Here is a 19,758-nt window from a genome sequence, read left to right on the forward strand (position 1 = left end):
GTAGAGAGGCAGAGGTAGAGAGGCAGAGGTAGAGAGGCAGAGGTAGAGAGGCAGAGAGAAGAGAGTAGTAGAGAGAGAGGCAGAGATAGAGGTAGAGCGAGAGGTAGCGCGAGAGGTAGAGGTAAGAGGTAGAGAGGAGAGAGTGAGTAGTAGAGAGTAGAGTGAGTAGTACATAGAGAGTGAGTAGTAGAGAGTGAGTAGTAGTGAGTAGTACATAGAGAGTGAGTAGTAGAGAGTAGTAGAGAGTGAGTAGTAGAGAGTAGAGTGAGTAGTAGATAGAGAGTGAGCAGTTGATAGAGTGAGTAGTTGATAGAGTGAGTAGTAGAGAGGTTGATTAGTAGAGAGTAGAGTAGTAGACTAGAGCGAGAGGTAGAGTGAGAGGTAGTGCGAGAGGTAAGAGGTAGAGAGGAGAGAGTGAGTAGTAGAGAGTATGTAGTAGAGAGTAGAGAGTAAAGTGAGTAGTAGAGAGTAAAGTGAGTAGTATAGAGTGAGTAGTAGAGAGTGAGTAGTAGAGTGGAGTGAGTAGTAGAGTAGTAGAGAGTGAGTAGTAGAGTGAGTAGTAGAGATTTAGTAGAGAATGAGTAGAGTAGGAGAGTAGTAGAGAGTGAGTAGTAGAGAGTAGAGAATGAGTAGTAGAGAATGAGTAGTTGAGAATGAGTAGAGTAGTAGAAAGTGAGTATTAGAGAGTGAGTATTAGAGAGTGAGTATTAGAGAGTAGTAGAGAGTGAGTAGTAGAGAATGAGTAGAGAGGAGTAGAGTAGTAGAGAGTAGCAGAGAGTGAATAGTAGAGAGTAGTAGAGTAGTAGAGAGTAGTAGTAGAGTGAGTAGTAGAGTAATAGTAGAGTGATTAGTAGAGTGATTAGTAGAGTAGTAGAGAGTAGTAGACTAGAGCGAGAGGTAGTGCGAGAGAGAGGTAAGAGGTAGAGAGGAGAGAGTGAGTAGTAGAGAGTGAGTAGTAGAGAGCAGAGTGAGTAGTAGAGAGCGAGTGAGTAGTAGAGAGCAGGGAGTGAGTAGTAGAGAGTGAGTAGTAGAGAGTAGAGTGAGTAGTAGAGAGTGAGTCGTAGAGAGTAGTAGAGAGTGAGCAGTAGAGAGTAGAGAGTGCGTTGTAGAGAGTAGTAGAGAGTGAGTAGTAGAGAGGTTGATTAGTAGAGAGTGAGTAGAGAGTAGTAGAGTGAGTAGTCGAGAGTGAGTAGAGTAGTAGAGACTGAGTAGAGAGTGAGTATTAGAGAGTAGTGGAGAGTAGTAGAGAGTGAGTAGTAGAGAATGAGTAGAGAGTAGAGTCATAGAGAGTGAGTAGTAGAGAGTGAGTAGTAGAGAGTGAGTAGTAGAGAGAGTAGAGGAGTAGAGAGTGAGTAGTGAAGAGTAGTGGAGAGTGAGTAGTAGAGAATGAGTAGAGTAGTAGATAGTACAGTAGTAGAGAGTAGAGTAGTAGAGAGTGGGTAGTAGAGAGTGAGTAGTAGAAAGTGAGTGGAGAGTAGTACAGATTGAGTAGAGAGTAGAGTAGTAGAGAGTGAGTAGAGAGTAGTAGAGAGTAGTGGAGAGTAGTAGAGAGTGAGTAGTAGAGAATGAGTAGAGAGTAGAGTCATAGAGAGTGAGTAGTAGAGAGTGCGTAGTAGAGAGTAGTAAAGAGTGAGTAGTAGAGAGTGAGTAGAGGAGTAGAAAGGGAGTAGTAGAGAGTGAGTAGAGTAGTAAAGAGTGAGTAGTAGAGAGTGAGTGGAGAGTAGTGGAGAGTGAGTAGTAGAGAATGAGTAGAGTAGTAGAGAGTGAGTAGTAGAGAGTAGAGTAGTAGAGAGTAAGTAGTAGAGAGTGAGTAGTAGAGAGTAAGTAGTAGAGAGTGAGTAGTAGAGAGTGAGTAGTAGAGTGAGTAGTAGAGATTGAGTAGAGTAGTAGAGAGTGAGTAGTAGAGAGTGAGTAGAGAGTGAGTATTAGAGAGTAGTAGAGAGTGAGTAGTAGAGAATGAGTAGAGAGTAGAGTAGTAGAGAGTAGTAGAGAGTGAGTAGTAGAGAGTGAGTAGTAGAGAGTAGCAAAGAGTGAATAGCAGAGAGTAGTAGAGTAGTAGAGAGTAGTAGTAGAGTGAGTAGTAGTAGAGAGTAGTAGAGAGTGATTAGTAGAGAGTGATTAGTAGAGTGATTAGTAGAGAGTAGAGTAGTAGAGAGTAGTAGACGAGAGCGAGAGGTAGTGCGAGAGAGAGGTAAGAGGTAGAGAGGAGAGAGTAAGTAGTAGAGAGCAGAGTGAGTAGTAGAGAGCAGAGTGAGTAGTAGATAGAGAGTGAGTAGTAGAGAGTAGTAGAGAGCGAGTAGTAGAGAGTGAGTAGTAGAGAGTAGAGTGAGTAGTAGAGAGTAGTAGAGAGTGAGTAGGAGAGTGAGTAGTAGAGAGTGAGTAGTAGAGAGTGAGTAGTAGAGAGTGAGTAGTAGAGAGTAGAGTGAGTAGTAGAGAGTAGTAGAGAGCAGAGAGTGAGTAGTAGAGAGTGAATAGTAGAGAGTAGAGTGAGTAGTAGAGAGTAGTAGAGAGTGAGTAGTAGAGAGTGAGTAGTAGAGAGTAGAGAGTGAGTAGTAGAGAGGTTGGTTAGTAGAGAGTGAGTAGAGAGTAGTTGAGAGTGAGTAGTAGAGTATTAGAGAGTGAGTAGAGAGTAGTTTGAGTAGTAGATAGAAAGTGAGTAGTAGAGAGTGAGTAGTAGAGAGTGAGCATTATAGAGTAGAGAGTGCGTAGTAGAGAGTAGTAAAGAGTGAGTAGAGGAGTAGAGAGTGAGTAGTTAAGAGTGAGTAGAGTAGTAGCGAGTGAGTAGTAGAGAGTAGTAGAGAGTGAGTAGTAGTGAGTGGAGAGTAGTGGAGTGTGAGTAGTAGAGAATGAGTAGAGTAGTAGAGAGTGAGTAGTAGAGAGTAGAGTAGTAGAGAGTGAGTAGTAGAGAGTGAGTAGTAGAGAGTGAGTAGTAGAGATTGAGTAGAGTAGTAGAGAGTGAGTAGTAGAGAGTGAGTAGAGAGTGAGTATTAGAGAGTGAGTATTAGAGAGTGGTAGAGAGTGAGTAGTAGAGAATGAGTAGAGAGTATTAGAGAGTAGAGTAGTAGAGAGTGAGTAGTAGAGAGTAGTAGAGAGTGAGTAGTAGAGAGTAGTAGAGAGTGAATAGTAGAGAGTAGTAGAGTAGTAGAGTGAGTAGTAGTAGAGAGTAGTAGAGAGTGATTAGTAGTGATTAGTAGAGTGATTAGTAGAGTGATTAGTAGAGAGTGAGTAGAGTGATTAGTAGAGCGATTAGTAGAGAGAGAGTAGAGTAGTAGAGAGTAGTAGACTAGAGCGAGAGGTAGTGCGAGAGAGAGGTAAGTGGTAGAGAGGAGAGAGTGAGTAGTAGAGAGCAGAGTGAGTAGTAGAGAGCAGAGTGAGTAGTAGAGAGTGAGTAGTAGAGAGTAGTAGAGCGAGTAGTAGAGAGTGAGTAGTAGAGAGTAGAGTGAGTAGTAGAGAGTAGTAGAGAGTGAGTAGGAGAGTGAGTAGTAGAGAGTAGAGTGAGTAGTAGAGAGTGAGTAGTAGAGAGTAGTAGAGAGTGAGTAGTAGATAGAAAGTGAATAGTAGAGAGTAGTAGAGAGTAGTAGAGATTGCGTAGTAGAGAGTAGTAGAGAGTGAGTAGTAGAGAGGCTGATTAGTAGAGAGTGAGTAGAGCGATTAGAGAGTGAGTAGTAGAGAGTAGTAGAGAATGAGTAGAGTAGTAGAGAGTGAGTAGTAGAGAATGAGTAGAGAGTAGAGTAGTAGAGAGTGAGTAGTAGAGAGTGAGTAGTAGAGAGTGAGTAGTAGAGAATGAGTAGAGTAGTAGAGAGTAGTAGAGTGAGTAATAGAGAGTAGTAGGTAGAGAGTGATTAGAGAGTGAGTAGTAGAGAGTAGTAGAGCATGAGTAGAGTAGTAGAGAGTGAGTAGTATAGCGAGAGTAGAGTAGTAGAGTGAGTAATAGAGAATAGTAGGTAGAGAGTAGAGAGGGATTAGAGAGTGAGTAGTAGAGAGTAGTAGAGAATGAGTAGAGTAGAGAATGAGTAGAGTAGAGTAGTAGAGAGTGAGTAGTATAGCATGAGTAGAGTAGTAGAGAGTAGTAGAGTGAGTAATAGAGAGTAGTAGGTAGAGAGTGAGTAGTAGAGAGAGAGTAGTGAGTAGTAGACAGTAGTAGAGAGTGAGTAGTAGATTGTAGTAGAGTGAGTAATAGTGAGTAGTAGAGAGTGAGTAATAGAGAGTGAGGAGTAGTAGAGTAGTAGAGGGAGAGTGTCTCACACAGTCTCACACACACAGTGTCACACACACATAGTTTGTTGCAGACCTGTTGTTGTAAAACAGGCTTTTCCCTATAACTGGGGCGGAGTGAAATAATTGCGTTGTCTATGCATCATTAGTACACCCAGTTAAAAATATTCCCGCATTATATTACAGATGCGACTTTAATGTATCTGGCCACAAGACCAATTTATGGATTTAAAAAACCTCATTTCCGCTCGCACATTCTTGTATTGACCCTGGTTTTGAGTTGGCTGCATAAGCAGAGGTCAGAAAGAAGCCAGCGTTCTTTCATTGGCTAGCTGCTTGCAACTCGGTCTATCAAATGTATGTGTCTTTGCTTACTTCTGTCACCTATTATGTTTTTAGGGAAATGCAATAACCATTGAGCATGAACACTGACATCCTCTGCTCTGCCAAGATGTGTGTTTGCTATAGTGAGCAATGTACTCCCTCCCTCGCCTAAGGACGGTACGATCTTTATTTCATAAAACGCCAGAAACACATCATGCTGCCAAGGAGATGGCCTTGGTTACAGTGCTAGCGGTGGAGTTACTGCTGTTTTAATGCTAATTGGGGGCCGTATTTATTAGGTCTTGCCTGGCGTAAGACTGCGCAGACATGCGCAGTCTCGCTGGCGAGATTTAACGTTTTAGGTTAGATTTCTCTAGTGGGCTTTAAGCCCCGCCCCTCCTTTCCATTGGCTGGCGTCACAGTTTATGCTAAACGGTGGCCAGCCATTGGAAAGGAGCGTCTCGTGACGTACACTTTTCTCTTTTAGAGCCGTCCCAGTTGGACTGGCTGCCCCGACTTACTGCTGGCGTAAAAGTTTTTTTTTTTATCTTTATGGGGCCAAACACATGGCCCCATAAAGATAAGAAACCAGTCATGCGAGCCAGTCAACTGGGACGCTCTAAAAGAAAGTTGTTATTGGTGTTGCAGCGCGCACCTGCAGTGTCGGGGACCCGGGCTCACTCCTCCCGGTCCGGCGACTGCTCCGCTGGCTTGTTTTTTTAGCTGGAGTTGTATATGCACATTCCCCCCAAAACGCTGCAATTGCACAAACAAGGTCTGTATATGCAAAATCTTTTCTTTTGTCTTCCTTTGCTAAAGTTGCGTTTACTTTCTCTCTGTTCGTTTTAATTTGTTTTCCGGTCGCAACCTTCAGATGCAGTGCGGTGCATTTTTATCAATGTCTGCAGTGCATTTCTTTCTGTATTATTGTGTTTATGGCTCACTGTCCCTTCCAGCCACCTCCTGTCCTAAAACTGCAGATTGCACGCTTCGGGTTTCGATGCTGAGAAGAAAAAAAAATGCCCTTTTTTTTCCCTTTCGCCCTCGCGTTTTTTTCTTCCTCAGTTCTAGCTGCTGCAATTCCAGTCTAGCAGCCTGGGCGACGGAGGGAAGATTTGCAAGCAGAGCTGCTCCATTTTCGTAGAATAAGCCAACGATGTGAATGCTTATTTTTACGCATTTTTGTTAGCCCAGAGCTGTGGTATTATTGAACCGGCGTCGATCTCTGTCTACGGAACTTCTGCAAAATCTTTTTTCTATATTTGCAAATGAATCGCGCCACGTAGTGTCATCCGTGTTATTTTTCGTATTTTGTTTTTGTACAATTGTATACATTTCCCCGTGTTGCAGATGTGCTCTGTCGCCTCCCCTCCCGCTTTTTGGATTTCGCTCGTCCTTTTTGTGCAGATATGCAGAATATGGCGTCTCGTCACTGTGCCCCGTTTCAAAAATAAGCTCAGGCTGCCATTTTTGTTTTTCTTTTGTCTGCAAATTTTAATAAAAAACTGTCTGAGAATGTGGGAGAGGCACATTGGAAGGGAAGAGAAGGGGCCACCTCACGGGGAAGAGGATTACTGTTTTTTTTTTTAAAGGAATTTTGAGAAGGGAGGGAGAAAGGGGCGGAGACATTTCATGTGCTGTGTAGACTGACTTATGTGATTGCTGAAAGCGCTTACGGTTTAAAGCACCTTTTGACCATTAAAACATTTAAAGTATTTTTTTCTTCTATCTGCATTTTTATTTTCGCTATGAAAAATAAAAGTTTGCGTTGTTGTTACTGTAAATAGAGCACGTTGCCTGGGGACTACTTTGAAATCTTGTAACTGGGGAGGATAACTAGTTACAAATCAAAGAGCAACATCCTGTGTTTATTTTTAATTTTATATAGGTCCACCAGGTATGCAAATTAATATTTCGCTTCCAGATTCTGGCGGGCCAAGGACAACCACTCAGGGGTCCTCTCGATGAGTTGGCGGTCCAGCCGGCAGAGTTCTTGGAAGATGGCGGCCGTGGTGGTAGAGCGGTGGTTGGTTTGGCTGCTCGCACTTACAGGCGGTAAGTGTTTAGGGAACGGAAGGCTTTGCTCGGTGAGTTCTTCAAGGGGCGTGCGTGAATCGGCACAATGGTAGCAAGGACCCGAGGAAGTAGTGCTCATCGAATCCTAAAATGGGTGATGTGGCTTTGCCTTCGCTTCCTGCCAGCTGTGTTTGTTCAGAAAAGGGGAAATAGGTTTGGGAGCGTACTGACGAGAAATGGTACCATGTGCACTACTCTGACAGGGAAACCCCTGTCCCGTCACCCAGATATTTCATATGTCTGTGTTGCTCCTGGCCGCCCCACATGGTCCTCTTAATCGATTATTTGTATTGATTTTTATAGAGTGCTGGCTACCTTTATCATTATATTGTATTTATATAGTGCTTTATACTCCTGACGAGGCTCCGCTGCTTAGACAAAGAAGCAGGCTGTCCCATTTTGGAAACGCTTAGCTAGCAGACTGTTGAATTACAGTGATGCCAATGCTGAAGGATGTTTATTGGCATACGCAAGGTTTTAAGTGGGATGAAAAAACTGGTGTGTCTTCGAAGGGTCGTGTCCAATGTAATTAAGAGCGTGGCTTAAAACACATAAGCGAAAAATCTGTGCTTAGCATAGTGTGCCGCCCGACTGGTATTTTGCTGCTTGTCTGCATCCAGATACATAGTACAACAAGTAACATTACACCTACAGCAAGCCAAAGCTATTGGCTTTGTCAATGGTTGCTAGTTGCATAAGCAACAAATATGACTTCGTTGAATATAATATGACAATCTTGACAGGCTTTTTTTAGGTCTCGCTGAGTCAGCGCGCATGCTACCGCCGGATACAGCTTGCAGTGCATGTGCTTCAGCAGAGGCGCCATATGGTGCGCACATGCACTGCAAGCTGTGGCGGCGGTAGCATTTTTAGCTTGCTTAGAAACAAACATCTATTTCTTTACTTTTGCTATAATCACGGCACCCGCGTTTTACTTTTAATGTTAAAAGTAAAGCACCGGTGCCGCGATTAGAAAGAAAACAAGCATTGGCATAGCCAATAGGTCTCACCTTTTGGGACCTTATAAGTGTTTTGCCATTCAACAGTTGCACAACTAAATACTTAATAAATACTTATAAGGTCCCAAAAGCGTAAGCCATTTGCTTTGCTAATGGTATTATATAGCAAAGCAAATGGCTTTAACTTAATAAAAGGCGAGGCCTATTGCATTTTCAATGTTTGTTTTTGAATAGGAAAACACATAGTTCAATGCCTGTCACTTAGCGCAATGAGTAGAACTGCAGTCAATCAACTTGGACAGAAGAGCATGGTGAGATAAAACTCTTTGGGTAAAAAGCTGATTCAGATGTGAAAATTGGATTTAAAAAAAATCACCTTAAATATGAATAGACTTGCATGTCAGACAGGTCTATGTTATCTGATCTAGTTACATTCAAAATTGTCTGCACAGAAGAGTCACGCTCGGCCCCCTCGATGGAAGTCTCGCGATCCTAAAAGCAACCTCTCGATAAACCCTGGAATGCCCCCTCTGCCCTGACGCAGCTGCACATATTTCCGTTAGCCCCTTCTGCTAATGTTGTACCGAAGCGTGAAAGCCCTGTGCTCGCGCGGAATCAACATCCCCTATGCCGTGAGCGGACAGAAGAATGTGAACGCTTCACAATACAGATGACCATGGATTCGTTTATAGAGACCGGCTTTATTGAATTCTGTGTTACGTATAGTGTATTGAAGTCTGCCCACAATGGTGCCGTAATAGGTAATTACTAGGCATGCCCTGCCTTTTACCCTTAAGGCGAGGTAGATAAAACAAAGGCAAATGCTAAACAAGCATTTGCAATGCAATAGGTCTAGCATTTATAAGAGTTTGAGCTACTGGCACTGTAAATGACAATGCTTTTTATTTAAGTTTGTTTTTTTAAAAACAGAAATAAAAGGCACTGTCATTTACAATGCTAATAGCTCAAACTCTCGCAAATGCGAGACCTATTGCATTGCAAATGCTTGTTGGTTTTGGGAACAGAAACTAAGCTCCGAAGTTATTGGGTTTGTGGGGCCACTGAGGGGAGTATAGGTTCAGACTGTAGCTAGGATGTGAGGCTGATGCCAGGCTTCCAGGAACAGAGTGTAACAAAAACAGTACAACACAACACAATATAAACACTGCCATTGAAATCCATAGATTAAGTCGACACATTCGATACATCGCTTAATTCGCCATCTCCGCTCACTTTCTTGAAGGCAGAGGATACGCTTTCCCTTCAGAAACGCTTTCATAATGGCCAGTTTTCATTGCCTCATGCGAAGACGTGGCGCGCTAATAACCGTCTTCCTCTAGATGACGCTAAACACCATAAATAACAGCAAGCAGCAAGCGGCCGGCTTGAGTTAAGGTTGGGGTTCTTCTTTCAGTAAGAGAGCAAAACTCACTGCACTGTAGGAACGGAAGGTTTGCATGTGAGCGACGAACATACAGCCTCAGGGTTTTGGCGGGTGAACACCCACTGTAACGCGCATTATAAAATGTCCACGTTTCAAAAAATCCGCACAATCACCTTTTGTACCTTCTTGAGAAATTTCCTCCCAAGAATAAAGACACAAACAAAACACTTTTCCACAGAGGAAGTGAAGCCTTTTAGATTAGAGGTTTGAAGCAGAAATTCAGAATAACGCCAGTCTAAAGGTGGACACCAGCAGGATCCAATATCACCAGCACATTGAGCGCTGTTTGGGGCTTGGTGTAGCCGATATACCCGAGAGGACTGATACTCACAGAGCGTCCGACGGAGCAATAAAAAAAAAAAAAGACTGAACTTCTTAGACATCCTGGAGGAGTGAACGAAGGCTAGCAACACAACAATGCACACAGCACAATGTCATGTATGGTGAGGTTCTCTCACATTCGAAGCACAATCTGCGAGCTGTTTTCAGCTCCAGTTGGGAGGAAAAAATATTCCATCATACAGACACATTCTAGGAATATTTTTATTCAGTGGTTTATGTCGTGCAGTGCTAATGTTGCAGGCTGTGGTATCCCAGCACCCACTCTCCATTGCCGAGGTTATCATTGGACCTCGCTGTGCCTCAGTTCTCTTTGTGTAACAAGAAATTCCTGACCCCACAAGTCAGCTGGCATCTGTCACGGAGTACAGCTCACGTCAGGCAAGCACTAGGAGCTCTGCTCAGTGGTGGTCACACACAATACAAAAACCTACAGCAAACCACACACAAGTAGCATTTTCTCTTCAGAGTTTATTGGCTCCAACTTGGGTAGGACTCAAAAGGGGTTTGTGCACAACACAATGTAAGGCACAAGACAAATATTTACAGAATATTAAGTGCATCCATGTTTTTGTTTATAAAGGTCTACTTAAGGTCTCGGTGCTGCCCCACCTATGTATAAAAGGTAACCCAAAGAGTGCTCTTCAGTCCTCTTACTTGGCATTTGATGTCCCTCGAGTGTCACTCAGGCAAGGAAGCCACAAGTGGTGAAACAGCACTGCAGCCGAGGTGAGAGCGCTACACCTTGCGGCTAGAACCGGGACCAGCAGGAGGACACTCGGACACCTGCCACAGATCCACCGTGGGCCTGTACTCCAGTTGGGTTGGAGACCCTGCAGAGAACTGGGCGGTGACATGGACTGGCCTGTTGCTTTTTTCAGTGAGAGCAGCCTGGACTTCAACAGAAACGCAGTGAGTTAGATGAACGTTTTGGAGGCCCACATTAGGAAGGGTCTCAATCCGGTAAAGAAACCAGAATGTATCGTCCAAACAAGGATCTAATGAAATCTTGTGTAACATGAACAAGGCTACAAGTTACTTAGGACCAGTGATTACCAAATGCACACAGTGTGGAAACAAGCGAAAGTGAAAGTGATCGCGATCAAACATCAAAGTGGCCGTGCGGCCGCGAAAGTGAAAGCAAATGGTGTGCAGGCTGCCAAATGGTGCGCGCGCCCGGCGCACATGCACTGTATTTGGAGGCCTGAAAGCACTCGTTTGCACTTTCAGATCCCCCATTTACAAAAGCTCTCGCGAGAGCAGCGCTAAAGCGCTGGCTCAGGCGAGACCTAAAAAATAGTGCGTAGAGGCTAATTAGGAGACACTGTGAGAGATCCAATCCCGCTGGGCATGGATCAAAGGAGACAGGGTGGCAACAAGAAGCGAGCTGCATGCCTTCAGTGCAATCATTGCACTAATTTGTGACGTAAAACAACGCACACGAATGAAAAGGTAAGGCGGAGCTGGGCCAAGGCTTTTGGGATCGTATGGATTCCAAAAAGCCTCGTATGACGACAGGCCGAGACCTAAAAATGAATATGTCCTCATGTAACGCAACTGGTGCTATATAAAGCGCTCCGATACCTTTGGGTCAAGCTCGCGCTATATAAAACTCTGTTAAATAAAAAATAAATAAATCTTATCAACTTCGTTACTTGTTTTCAGTTTTTTTTTAGCTTGGTAGGAGTCACAGCATGTGTAGTTTCAGGATCAGTATTAACAGTCTTCCACCAGTTCTGAGATGCCCCACTATCTCCTGCCAGGAGTCCTGATTTTTATTACATTCCCTTCCCGCATCTACAGAGGTACCATTTGTTATTGACATTTTGGGTATTTTTCACTGTTCTGAGAACATGCCTTCTGCATGGCTTGTGGAAATATGCATACTCTTTGTGCTTTTGTACTGTGTGATTTAGAAGCTTGCATTTCTTTGGATTGAGCTGCAAAAGTTAAATACCCCCATTTGGTCCTCCATATCTTCTGGCATTGTTGTGTGGCAATTTTCCTCCAATGTTTTCATTCACTATCAACAAAATGCTATCCATGCGTGATATATTGTAACATTTTTACGCCCTCTCTCAGGACCAGTATTGATGGGTCAATTGCATGCACTTCAGTAGGTGCATATGTACAAGGACTAGGCGTAGGGTGACCAGGCGTCCTCGTTTTCCCAGGACGGTCCCAGTTTTTAACCAGCTGTCCCAGCAAATGTCAAGAAATGTAGCTCATGTCCCGGTTTTGAAAGAGGGTCGACTGAAAACGGTGGGAGGTGTTTATGTTTTACAAAGCAGGGAAAGTTAGCAGTTGTTTCAAGAAAGCAATTTAATTAACAGGCAACCTACTGGGTTTAAAAATTGCTTTTTATGTATGTTCTCACTGCCTGTTCTGTAATTTTCTGCTGAGGAGCGCTCTCATCGCTTGAAGTTAAATTGTAGTCCTTCTATTTTTGTGAAATGTCCCAGTTTCTGGCTTTAAAATTCTGGTCACCCTAACAAGGCGTCCCTTCCATTATACCATAATCATTGTTCTTGCATGTTAAGGGATCTTTTTAAATGTATTGTTCGGGACAAGATATTTAGTTGCTTTGGGCATAACCAATCCTGCAAGGATTGTGCCACTGTGCCCACCCACCCCGCAGGTAACCATGGCATGAAAATAGAGATTTAACAGTATAGTACTATTGTTTAAAATCAGGCACTTTCATCCTGTCCTAAAGCGATCTTAGGGTTTTCATGTGATTTATTGTCTCCAGTTTCCTCACAGCAACTGCTGTTAAGCAGCTATTCAGGCATTCAATGGGTATCTCGGGGTTGGCACTCACATGTGATGTAATATGCAAGTTATTCTTGTTACTAGAACTATCTTGCTGAGAGCAGTACTGCTCATTAGGGGCATGGGAATCTTCAGCCAAGCTGTGGTCAATTTCTTAATGTTTCCAAGCAGCATGTCTACATTTTATGTGTACACTTACACACTCTAGCCTACTCATATCGCCAAGTGCATATTGGGTGAACGTGATGAAGGGTACTGAACAGATACACCCTCGCCATGCTCAGAATATAGTCTTCATAGGATTCAGCTGGAATCCAGACCTACCTCATTTAAAGTAGATTACAGAGCTCATAGGTTTCTGAAGATATAAACGGACATTGAGGGAATACATCGATAAAACCTGCTGTGCTACCAATTTCCGATTGATGCTTCTAACCGCGGATTTTTCATTCATCCGGAGTATATTCCCCAGGCATCATAATGAATACGGAAACTTCAAAGCAGTACCTCAGTGTGCCAGTAGGTGGCGATGCGTCTCTGCACCTACATCATTCTGCTCTGAAAGTGGCGAGGGAAGATGCATCTAAAAGTGCATATTCGCTCTGTTCTGCACCTTCGCTCTGTTCTGCGCCTTCTGATGCGATCTGGAGCACCGGCTCTACCCTCTGCACCATCTGTGCCTCCAAACTCGCTTTGGGTTCTGCACCGGCCCTGGTGCCAACTTCAGTCCAGGCTCTATTCTGTATCACCCCACCCCCACCCCTCATCACACCGGTTCCACTAGCATCAATGGAGGATCACCCCATCCTGCTCTCTACCTGAGAGCCAAACTCATCTTGACCGCAACCAAAGCCTTGTCTAGATTCTACAGGGGCACAGCCATCTAGCAACCCCTCAGATGAAGATACCATCCCTTAACCTCACATACCCATGTATTGCACTATATATTTGGCACAGACTCAGACAATTTTGATGAAGGGGATGACTTTGTCCCCAATATAACGAGGACAATTGGTATTAAGAGTTACAGGATGCCAGTAGCCTAGACACCTCACCACACATGGCCTAGTGCCTTTTCCCCTGCCAAGAAATAACGTACCTCCTTCGCTGTACTGAGCAGACGGTGACAGAAGTACTTGATTTATATCCACCCACCATGGAGGTGGACTAATGTCCTTACAGAGGTTCTCCAACCGGGCCAGGCACCTACTGTACCTCAATTACACATTGAGGCCCTTGTGGATACTCTTTTTTGCGCTTGGGCCAAGCCATGTTCTGGAGCGCCAGTGACCAGACAAATCACTGGTCGCCATAGTCTGGCTCCAGGTGACCCTGACTTTCTTACACAGTACCCTAAACCCGAGAACCTGGTGGTACAGACATTCACAAATAAGGTAAGTCCTAATACCTTCCCCACCACCCAACCTGATTACTAGTGAAAAAGTATTAATATGTTTGGAAAACCAATGTCCTTGTCTGTTAGCCCTGCCTTCAGATTGGTAGATGCCAGCAATCTCCTAGGATTAGACTCACATGCCCCATGGTACACAAGCAGCCCAAATTTTGCGAGCTGCCCCACACGACCTGCAGATGTCCCTCGCCCAGACTATTCTGGATGGACGTGAGGCAGCCTAGTCCGTCTGTCAACTGTTTTGGTTCGGCAATGGGAACGAGCGTGGCACTTCAGTGTCATGCCTGGATGAGGTCTGCAGGCTTCTCCTGGGAAGTCCAGTCATCTTTAATGAACATGCCATTTGATCGCTCTTGCCTTTTTGGCGAGAAAGCGGATTTCGCCCAGTAACAATTTAAGGAAAGCAGGGGCATCAAATGAAGCTGCAAAGCCACTTTAGTGTGTCCTTTCTGGCACACAGCCACCCTGACAGAGGCAGGATCCAACATTTCCACCAGGGGTGGCAAGCCATCACCTCAGACAAGTGGATTCTCCAAACTGTCCATCCTTGCTGTGCCCACCTATTTCTTCCTATTCTCCTGCACCTTCCACCACCATTAAGGCACCGGACCGTCTTGTAGCAGGAAGTACAGGCCCTTTTAGCCAAAAGGGTCATTTAGAGAGTTCCATCAATAGACATAGTCAAGTCAAAGTCAAATAGTTTATTGTATATGATTACTTAAAATCGTTACAATGTACATTTAAAAAAAAATTAATATTCTATTTTGAATAACTTTGGCGCCGATTGACGAATCCTCGCGAAATTTTCAAAATAGGTGGGGCGCTCCGCTCCGCTCCTTCCCTGAAAGTCTCGGGGGGATTCGTCAAGCGGGGGCTGAGAAAAAGGGGGGGTCCCAAAACGCGTTTTCCCCATGCATTTTTCCATAGGACCTTTAGTCCAAGCTGCAGCCCGAACAGCTGAACAGAATTTTTACGAAAAATCGCGGAGTGCGCGTAGCGTACACGCACAGTAGAAATGGAAAAATTCCGTGAACTACGTAACGTGGGCGCGCGGTGCGCGAAGTGCACCGTGCGCGCACGGTACGCGCACGGTGAACAAACTTTAAATAAATAAATACATAAATTAGCATTTAAAAAACCGTACAAATTCACTGAAAAAACCATAGGTTTCACACACGTTATAGTTAGAAATTAGCATTTAAAAAACCTTGCAAATTCACTTAAAAAACCATAGGTTTCACACATGTTATAGTTAGGTGGACATTTCACTCGTGAAAAACCAATGAAATTCCCCCGTTATAGTTAGTTCAGATAACTATAACTCGCGCGCCCGCAATCCACTGCTCATGACGTCACATATTACATCACTCATGACATGGTCAGTGGCATCACTCATGACATCATCCTTTTGATAGAGTGGCGGTCGCGCGAGTTATAGTTATCTGAACTAACTATAACGGGGGAATTTCATTGGTTTTTCACGAGTGAAATGTCCACCTAACTATAACATGTGTGAAACCTATGGTTTTTTTAAGTGAATATATATATATATATATATATATATATATATATATATATATATATGCCAAGGGTGTATTGAAGAATGAGTGGGTGTATAAGTGTCTGGATGGATGATTTAGCAGGTGTGTGACTGACTTTATAAGTGGCTGATTAAGCGTATCATACTGAATGCATGGGTTAGTGAGTAAACCGTGGAAATGTCTGTATCAGTCTGTCAGTTGGTGTATAGGTGGCTGCATTTGTTGGGGAGTAGCTACATGACTGTCTATATGGGTTATTGATTGGTTGTCTGAGTATATGTATGGGTGCCTGAGTGTCTGTGTGAGTAGGTGGGGGGTGGGTAACTCTGTGCATAGATGTGTGAGTGGGTAATTCACTGGGTGTATGGGCTCAAGAGTGCATCTGCAAAGGGCTGTATGGGTGGGTGAGTGAGTGTATGGATGTGTTGGTGAGTGAATGGATGTCTCAGTGGTATATGTGAAAGGCAGTATATGTGAGTGTTGGACTGTATAAATTACTATATGTAAGAGTGAGTGATTGTGAGAGTGGCTGTATGGATGAGTGTGTGCTTGTATCAGTGATTGTATAAGAGAGTAAGTATGTGTTAGTATTTGTATAAATATGTGAGGTTATCTTTGTATATATTATGTGGGTAAATGGATGTGATTGATTCTTTGCATGACTGAGTAGGTGTGTGAGTAAGTCTATGGATGAGTGGCAGTGTGTGAGTGTTTGTATAGGTGTATGAGTGCATATAATAGTGCTGTATTGATGAGCGACTGCATGTATGAGTTACAGTATGGGTGAATGAGTGGATGTGTATGTATAGACCTAGGAATCAGTGAGTGCGTATGTAGTAACTGGTATTGGTCTGTCTACGGTTTCGAAAATGGTAGTCTCTATTTGAGAGTGGGTGTATCAAAGGTTATATTAGGGTGTGAGGAGATGCATCAGATTATCACATGGATGATGTTATCAGTGATGTCATCAGTGATGTCATTTGATATGTCATCAGTGATGTCATCAGTGATGTCACTGACCATGTCATGAGTGATGTAATATGTGATGTCATCAGCAGTGCATTGCGGGGGTGCGAGTTATAGTTATCTCTACTAACTATAACTGCCAAATTTCTCTGGTTTTGTACGAGTGAAATGTCCAACTAACTATAACGTCCCTGAAACCTGTGTTTTTTTCAGGGAATTTCTAAGGTTTTTTAAAATGCTAATTTCTAACTATAACGTCTCTGAAACCTATGTTTTTTTCAGTGAATATATATATATATATATATATATATATTAAACTTTATCTTCCATTGAATACTACTTTTTAGTGTTATAGTTACCAAGATTTAAAAATCTGAATAACATTATAATACACATAAAATGTTATCTAACAATTTAAAACGATCTGTGCGGATTCTATTAAAAACTTTCAGAGTTGTGCAAGTGTCTGAGAAAGTCCAGAATTGCTTTCAGCTAGATCCTGTTCAAGATATAGTGTCCATTTTAAATTCCAAACTTGACCATTTTTCTATGTTTGTTCCCGTCATTCTATCTAGTGTATCTTTTTTATTTTTTTGTTTTATTTGTTTATTGATTTTTTTACTTGCTGTTTAGGCTAGTAAGCCGTGTACGCGACACCCCTGCGTCCTTGATCATGGTTTATTCATGGCCTCTAAATTGGCTTGCCTTAAAAGTTTCCTTACTTTTGCTAGGTGTTTAACACCCCGGCATGCCAGAATAATTGAGGATCCTTCCAGCCAACGTTTCACTGCTTGCCTGCAAGTGCGAATATTCAATTCGTTAAAAATTGATTTAAAAAACCTCCTCCTTATATCCTTAACTGCTGGGCAAGCGCACAGCAGGTGTATTAGTGTTTCGTTACAGAAGCCGCATAATCGACAGTGTGCAGCTTGATGATTGCTTTGCCAGGACGGTTGTAGATCTTTCGAATCGTGCATGCCCAAGCGGTATTTTATGAAACTTTTTTAGCTCAGTACTGAAATGTGTTAATAAGTATGCCTGGGGTTTTGTTGATATGTAAGAGTTAATCACGGTCCACCCATGTCTGCGTTTCGAGGTTGTTATTTTATCTTCCAGGAAAGACTTCGTCTTTGATGTTTTATTTACCAATTTACCAAAAGCTACCCGCTCTAACTGGCTGTCCCATGTTGTTTGTATATCAAGTTCCGCCAATGATTTTCTCAGGTATGCTCCCCATGAATGTGTAATGTCTTGGTCCATCTGGATTTTGATTTCTTCCCAGCAAGTGTTGTTCAATGACCCCGGCTCAGATGCGCGGAATTTGTGGCATAGTTTCACAAAGCCGCTCATGCTCCGAAGTTTCTGATTCTGAAGGCCGAACTCCAGCCGGACCTGAGCTGGAGAGGCGGACTTTGGTAAGTTAAAAACAGCTTTATAGACCTTTGTCTGGAGATTGTTTAGCAGTTCCGCCTCTTTGCCGCACCAAACTACTAGGGCATATGACAATGTCTGTACAATTTGTGCTGCCATCACTTTTAGAAGATGTGCATAACTCGGACAGCCCATTTTTTTATTCAAGAGTCTATACGCAAAGATTGACGATTGTGCTTTTGCTTTTAAGTCCATTTTATGTTCTTTGTGTGTTGCGCCGCGCCCTAGTTTTAAACCAAGATATTTGTAGGCCACTTGTTCTTCTATTGGAGTCCCTTTTATATCCCATTTGAACTTGTTTTTTTTTTGGTCAACAAGACGTACAACCTTGGTTTTATCTTTATTTATTTCCAAGCTGTCTCTGTCCAGATAGATGACTAAGTTGATAATCGCTCTTTGTAGCCCAATAGGGCTTTGGCTCAGTACCACAATATCGTCTGCGTACTGTAGGAAGGGTATTGGCTCCTTGACTAGGTTTGGCGGATGGCAGTTGGCCGATTGCATATGTTTACTAATATCTGCCATAAATAAATTAAATAGACTCGGGGCAAGGACACAGCCTTGTTTTAGCCCTTGCTCTGTGCAGATACTGCTGGTAGTGTGAAGCCCATCGCCTAGTTTCACTCTAGCCCAGGTTTCGCTGTACAGGGCTATTATTGCATACAGTAATTTGCTCGGCAGCCCCCATGCCCTTAATTTTTCCTAGAGGCGATTTCTGCTTACTTTGTCGAATGCGGCTTTCAAATCGACAAAACATGCAAATAACCGAGTTTTCATTTTTCTTGCCTTTTCGGTTAGGAGTGCTAGCGTGGCCAGATTTGTCAAGGTACCCATCCCTTGTCTAAAACCAGTTTGAAACTTTGGAATTATGCTTGTCTCGTCCATCCACTCTTGAAGGTGAAGTAATAGGCATGATCCGTATAGTTTGGCCTCAACATCAATCAGTGATATCAGTCTGTAGTTTTCTGGTTTATTATGGTCTCCCTGTTTAAATATTGGGTGAATGATATTCCCTTTCCAGGATTTGGGGATGTTGTTCTCACTGTAGATCAGATTAAATAATGGCGTGAGGTAATCAGCCCAAAAGTCTGGCGCGTGTTTGAATAGTGCGTTGGGCAATCTATTCGGGCCTGCCGCCCCCTCCGTTTTCAACCCTCTTATTATTCCTCTCAATTGTTTATTATCAATTACGAAATATTGGTCGTTGTTACTTTCTGCTTGACCGGTATATTCTACTACTACTGGTTTTAGGTCCTTTAGTGGTTTTGCCATTGCGTGCTTATCATTCCTCGCACTGCTGTACTTATTATGTACGTGCTCCATCCAGGTTTTTTCACCAATTCCCGCTTCTTGTTGTAATTTTCTACCCTTGGTCATGTTATTTATAATGCCCCAGAATTCCCTGCTGTTTGGCAAAGTGCTTGCCCACAGTAGCTGTGTCCAGATTTTTTCTTTATATTCTGTCTTAGCTTCCCTCCGCATTTTCTTATAATTCTTCTGTAGCTCCTTTAATTTATTCTTGTCTCTTTTCTTACCCGTTTTGGCCGCCATGGCTTGAATTCGTGCCTCTTTTGCCATCTTTCTCTTTTCATCTCGTAAAGAGAGGTTAAACCATGGATCCTGTCTGGTGTCTATTCTTTTTGTGTTTCTGTTAGTGGCCAGAAAACTTCGGGTAAGGAAGAGGCATAGATTTTCCCAAGTTGTTATTCGATTTTCTTCTATCTGCAGCCCTATTTGAGTCATATGTTCTTTGAGGGTATCCATTATGTTCGCCATATTTGTACCTTGCCATTTTAGTTTCCTCAGGTTAAACTTTTCTACATGTTGTCCCAGCGTGTTTATTTTTTGCGTCCCCCGGGCTAGCTTAATATTGAGCTTTGTAATTTGCGGGTGATGGTCACTTTCTATACGTGTGAGGATTTGAAATGAGTCTATTCTTGGGACTAGGTTAATGCTGATGATGGTGAAATCTATTGTAGATCGATTTTTTCCGTTGGAGTACGTTCTTGCTGAGGGTCTATCCCCTGCGGTGTTACCATTCAGGATTGACAGGTCGTACCTTTCTAACCCTCGCATTATGATTTGATGTCCCCAATCCTCCTGCCTCCTTATTTTATTTTGTTTTAGTAAGTTATTTAAAATCTCCTGAAATGATCAGAGGACAGAATTCGTGCGACTTTTGCAATGCAATTATCACATTAATTAGTATTGTACATTTTTCCTTCTGATTTTTTTTTTCAGGATGAACATATACGTTGACTAAAATTAGTTGCCAGTCCA

The sequence above is a fragment of the Triturus cristatus genome, chromosome 10, assembly GCF_964204655.1.
Source record: "Triturus cristatus chromosome 10, aTriCri1.1, whole genome shotgun sequence".
NCBI lineage: Eukaryota > Metazoa > Chordata > Amphibia > Caudata > Salamandridae > Triturus > Triturus cristatus.